The sequence below is a fragment of the Hydra vulgaris genome, chromosome 04, assembly GCF_038396675.1.
Source record: "Hydra vulgaris chromosome 04, alternate assembly HydraT2T_AEP".
Taxonomy (NCBI): domain Eukaryota; kingdom Metazoa; phylum Cnidaria; class Hydrozoa; order Anthoathecata; family Hydridae; genus Hydra; species Hydra vulgaris.
The window spans coordinates 31,380,001-31,386,490 of NC_088923.1; the positions used below are offsets into that span (position 1 = coordinate 31,380,001).

The 6,490-nt window shown below is 29.1% G+C and overlaps 1 long non-coding RNA gene across 1 annotated transcript in view; it reads left to right on the top strand.

Annotated features, from left to right (window-relative positions):
• LOC136079062 (uncharacterized) overlaps positions 1-4,225 on the top strand; it is a 5,582-nt gene extending 1,357 nt beyond the window's left edge. Inside the window, exon 4 of the long non-coding RNA XR_010637913.1 lies at positions 4,058-4,225. This is a non-coding gene — a long non-coding RNA (uncharacterized LOC136079062). The remainder of the gene's footprint in view (positions 1-4,057) is intronic.
• Positions 4,226-6,490: the final 2,265 nt, after the last annotated feature.

Here is a 6,490-nt window from a genome sequence, read left to right on the forward strand (position 1 = left end):
TTACGTTGGAATCTACATAACTGCAAAAATTTTATGTTTTTTTAAAATTTTATTGTAAACAAGAAAAAAAATATTTATAATTTTTTTTTAATCATTGTAAAAGTAACTTAAATGAAATGAGCTATCTTACAATTATTTTAGATTTCAAAATTGCCCATATATATTTTCAACAGGGTTAAGGTCTGGACTTTGTGGCGACCATTTAAGGATGTTAGCTTTACTTTTTTTTTAGGAACTGTTGTGCCGCTTTGCATGTGTGTTTAGGGTCGTTGTCATTGTGAAAAAAAAATTTGCGATCAATTCTTAAACGGATTGACATAAATTTTTTGAAAGCCAATCAACATACAACTTCCCTGTCACTATACATTCAACATTCACCAGTCGTCTTACACTATTTGAATCAAAACATCCCCTAGCCATAGGCGAGCCACCTCCATGCTAGACTGTTTTTGTAAGATTTCTATCTAAGAGTGCATCACAAGGTCTGCGCCAAACTCTTTGTGGTTTTTTAAGCCAAGTATTTGACATTTATTCTTATCAGACCATAACACTAAGTTCCAAAATGCCTCACACTTGTTAATATGCAGTTTTGCAAATGCTAAAAGTTTTTTTTTGTTTATACTTTTCTGAAGAAGGTTTATTTAAACCACCTAATTTTTTAAACCACTTAAATTAAGTCTTTTCTGTACAGTTTGACATGAAACATTTAAATAAGGATTTTCAACAATCTGTTTTGAGGTTATTGTTAATTTTTTTTTATTCTATCAGTGCAATTAAGATATTGGTTCTTGTTGAAGTCTTAATGGGGCGACCATGTCTTTTTCGAATTTTGGCAGAACCAGTTGCTTCATATTTTATACACATCTTCATAACACCACTTACTGATATTTGATATTTTTCATCACATTGCTTGTAGGTTAGGCCCTTTTTTCGATCACAAGTGACGCGAGATCTGATGTCCAATGAATAATTTTGATGATTAACCATTACTATTATTTTAACTTTTTCTAAAAATAAATTCCAAAAAATATAGTTTAAAATGCTTATTGTTAATAACTTTAACAAAATATTTTTGATGTTAATACTTTTAAGTAAATAGTTATTGACAAAGCATTATTTTTCATAATAAAAATGTAGATGTTTCTTACAATTGTCACATTTATTTTAGACAGAAAAACTGTAAGTTAGCAAAGTTCATTTAATAGAGTTACTTTTGCATTGAGTTGAAAAGGGTTATAAATGTTTTTTTTTCTCTCAGGAATCAAATTTGAAAAAAAACATAAAACTTTTGCAGTTATATAGATTCTAACGTAAATAATTTTGTTTTATTGTTTGAGTTTCGATTTTATCATTAATGCTACTTAATTTTGCCTGTGACTGTTATATATATATATATATATATATATATATATAAATATATATATTATATATATATATATATATATATATATATATATATATATATATATATATATATACATACAGTAAACTCCCTGTTATTCGAACCTCCAAGGGGTATAAGAATTTATTTCGAATAACCCAAAACTCGAATAACTGAATATGCTCTTTAAAATGACCTAAGTTTCTTTCAAGTTTTAATAAAAAAAATTTTAATAAAAATTTTAATAAAAAGTTTAATTTAAGTTTAATAAAAAATAAAATAAACAAATAAAAACAAAAGTTTAATAAAAATTTTAATAAAAAGACCCTTGGAATTTGGTGCTACTTCAGTTTTAACCTTGTAAAATAATAAATATTTTACAATTCGTTGAAAATATAGTCCATTTTTTTTTTTTTTTTTTTTGTTCCTTTAATGTGTTTTTTTATCTTCAAGGGGAGCAAAATTGTTTCCAACAACTGCAGGTTCAAATAACTGCATTTCTGCATAACAGCATTTGCATGAGTTTGTTAAAGAAAATTCACAGGAAATGAAAATTTCTTTGAATAAACAAATTTATATATATATATATATATATATATATATATATATATATATATATCGTACGCTAAGAAAAAAATAATAATATTCAATATAGACACAATTTTTCTGCTATATTTAATGAAAATTATTATAATTTTTTTTTTAATAGTATTTATTTTGGTAATTTCTGAATTTTTTGGAATTTATATTGAAATAACATTAAAATTAGGCTCAAAATTTGAAAAAAGTACATTAAAGATGATGACAAAAGTTATCGTACACTTGGCGTATACTAATATTTATTTAACTCCAAACCGTTATGTCCACCATTTTTCATACATTTTTGAAAATAAAGTAAACTATAAACACTTTAAGATTATTTTCAATTGTTTTAAATGAATTTTTTGGTTAAAAAAAAGTAAAATGAGCTCGAAATGGGTTAAGACCACTGTAGAAATTCGTAAGCTAATAATTAAGCATTGGAATGAAGGAAAATCGTTAAATTGTATTGCAAAAATTGTTGATTCTAAAAAATCCACAGTTTCTTCAATTATTAACAAGTTCAAAAAAACAGGAAAATTAGCTGATTTGCCCTGAAGTGGTCGTCCAAAAAAACTGAATAAGCGTGCTGAACGAAGCTTAGCTTCCACAATCAAGAAAAATCGTTTTGTAAGTGCCAAAACTTTAGCTTGCAAAATAGAAAACGATTTGGGGGTTAAAATTAGTCCAAAAAGAGTCATTCCAAGTCTTAAAAGACAAGGAATAGTGAGTCGCGTTCCAAGGTTCCTTGTATTAGTGATAAAAATTGTAAGCTTCGATTAAACTATGCTAAAACGCACATTGATATGCCAGACTCATTCTGTAATAAAGTCTTATGGACAGATGAGTCTAAATTTAATGTAAAAAGATCTGATGGTAGAATTCGTGTATGGCGTTCATCAAAAAATTGCTTAGAAAATGGAACTACAGTCCGAACATTTAAACATGGAAATGGATCAGTAATGGATTGGGGATGTATGTCGGCAGCAGGTGTTGGAAAGTTAGTATTTATTGAAGGAAATATGGATAAACATTACTATAAATGTATTATTAAAGAAAATGTTGAACAATCAGCACATAATCTTGGTATTGGTGATGACTTCGTTTTTCTTCAAGATAACGATCCCAAACATAAGGCCAAAGATGTGATGGAATTTATGGAAAAAAAAGGTTGGGACATACAAAATCATCCACCTCAAAGCCCTGATTTGAATGTAATAGAACATTTATGGGATGAAATCGATAGACGAATAGATAGAACAGGTGTAAACACCATTGAACAATTAAAAGTCCAAATTGTAAAGACGTGGGAATCAATCGATCCGTCTATTACAAAAAAACTCGTTGAATCGATGCCAAGACGTCTTGCTGCTGTTGTAAAAGCTAAAGGACAAAATACACGATACTAAAATATAAGTTTAGTTCCCATAATATTTATCAAAGTGTACTATTTTGAAAGCGTACGATAACTTTTGTCACCTTCTTTTTGTTACTTTTCTTGCTTTTTCATCAAGATATTAAAATAAAATTTTTTTCTTGTTCTGTTTTTTCAATTTTTGTTTAAATAATTATAAATCAAATAGTTTTTATTCAGTTTTTAACTTGTTCCTTGCATTTCTTTTATTCTAAATTAAGAGTTAGTAATTTTTTTAAAGTGTACGATAACTTTTGTCACACAGTGTATATATATATATATAATTTATACATATATATGTAATTTGTTTATCTATATATTTTATATATAATAATAATAATCCATTTATTTAACCATAAAATATGAAAATTTACAATAACATTTATAATCTCACATAAATAAGGTTAGGTGTCACTCATATAGTTAAAAACTAGTCAATGGAGTGACACCTGAACCTATAATTATAAATTATATATATAAATAAGTTATATATATATATATATATATATATATATATATAATATATATATATATATATATATATATATATATATATATATATTTTATTTATTTATTTATTTTTACTTTTTAAATTTAATAATAATTATACTAATTTAATAACATTTTTTTTTTTACGTTTGCTTTCAGAATACTAATGGTACAAGTTTTGTTTTTTGATTTAGATTCTGTATCTCAATGATATCCTGGCCTATCGATACGATATCCTGTTAATTGTAGTTTTATATATTGCATAAATATATATGCAAACACTCACACACATAAATTTTAAAGAAAATATTTATATTTTTATATATATATCTATAAATTGTATATTTTAAGCTTTTTTATATTTATCATTGTATATTACTGTTTGTATTAATTATTGTTCAAATTACAATTAGTTCAAATTTACAATTTAGTTTTATTTGCCAATTCAATATATATTATAGCCACGTTTAATTGCGTTTAATAATATTTTGCGATTTTTTATACAGCGCATTTAAGCGTTGGTTCAACGTTATATTTCAACCTTTACTCGACGTCTTTGAGTCACGTTAAATCGACGTTTTACTAACAACGTTACAAATCCTTGCAAAATAGACTGCTTTAACAGCGTTTATGCAACGCTTTTTAAGTAACGTTTTTTCAACGTTAAGTTGCGACGTTAATACAACGCTTCTTATGTAACGCTTTTTCAACGTTTAGTTGCGACGCTTTTGTAACGTCATTTAGTAACGTTTTTTCAACGTTACGCAATAACGTTTAATCAACGTCTATTAAACAACGTTACATATCTTTGCAAAATCGATTACTTTGTCAACGTTTCCGCAACATCTTTTGCGACCGGTTTTCAACGTTGATTCAACGTTGTCATGTTTGCTGGGTAACTATGAGAATATTAATATTCCATCTAATAAATTCAAATGAATTAGTTAATATATGCTGTGGCCTTATAAATATTGCATTTTTTAGACATGTGTCCCGTGGCCCAGTTAACCACAGTGACGGGTTTAACTGGGCCACCCTATGGGGTTGACTGGGTACATACAAGTGAAACTACAATAATATTAGTTTTTATTTTGATAATATATTTAGTTAAGAAAGATAGAATTAATAAACAAAATAAACGTGATAACAATAAAATTATATAATAAAAAAAACACAAACTAGTGAAAAAATACACCTTCGATGTGAAAAAATTGTATGAATATTTCAACTATTAAACATTAATAAAACACTATGTTTACATAACAATGGAATAATTGGAAAAATCGAAATGAAAGGAATATAAATTGGCGAATCGTCCCGTTTCTCCGTGAAATAGAGGAGTTGGCAATTTTCGAACAATATCGGATGCAGGAACAAAGGTCAGCTCCTCATCTGTAATATAAAATTTTGTTGTCCTATTTTGATTTTTCAGCCACTTAACGCTAAAACCATCTTGCGTTTTTGAAATTATTTTGGCAATATAGTGCCTGCTAGACTTTTTCTTAGCTCCGTGCACCATAGCAAGCACGAAATCATCGACGGTTATGGGCTGGTTAAAATCATCCGTATCTTCTCCAGAAGATAATTCTGAAATATCCAATGAAGAATCGGCATACTCTACTTCTGATGATCCTTCATCACTGGACTCTATTAATATTTTATGCTTATCTTTTCTTGGGGCAATGGACTTAGGCTTAGATTTATTTGCACGCATTTGTGCAGCTTCTTCCAATTGCCGTTTGACTGGAGTATCCGTTAAAACAGCAGACTTTCCTTTCTGCTTTGGTCTTCTGTTATTTTACGCATTCCGGCTTTAGGGAATGGTCGTATTTGTTCCGGAGAAATAAGTTGACAGTCAGTTAGTGAGGTTGGTATTTCTATAGTGGTTGATACTGATGTTGAGGGTAATGTTGTCGATTCAATGGTTGTATCTGAAACAGTTGGATCTGGTCTATCTGTAACTGTTGCAGCTAAAAAATCTTCCTCTGTAAATATTTGGGAATCAAATGGATAGATTCCTGCTGCTTTGAACCCTTGGGAAATATTCCTTGGCGTAAATGCTAACGGAAAAGCAGTCCCCAGTAATTCTCCTATGTCATAAATTGTGATTGGAGTCGCAGGATGGTTTGTCATCCAATCATTGCAGGCTCTGTTGTAGTGTTTTTTTAAGGGACCGAATACGCTCACATCCAGAGGCTGCAACTTATGGCTGCAGTGCGGAGGGAAGGTCAGCAACATTATGCCATTAGTCTTTGCATAATTCAACGCAGCAATACTTAAGTGGCTCTCGTGGTTGTCTAATAATATCAACTTTGGACTGTCTGTTGTAGGTCTTACGTGATCGACAAAATGTTTGAGGACATCAATAAAAATATCTGAAATCATCCATCCAGATTTTGTTGCTGCACCTTTTGTTCCAACAGGTGCGCCTTTAATCATGTGTTCCTTAAAAACACTCTGGGAAACAGCAAATATGGAGGTATTGCAGTTCCTGTAGCTCCAACAATACAACATGCTGTAACCAAGACACCTCGTTCAGCTGATGTTGCCTGGCCAACTTGCTTTTGCCCCTTTAAAGCCAAAACTTTTACTGGTTTATGTACACTTGTGAGACCAGTCTCATCTAA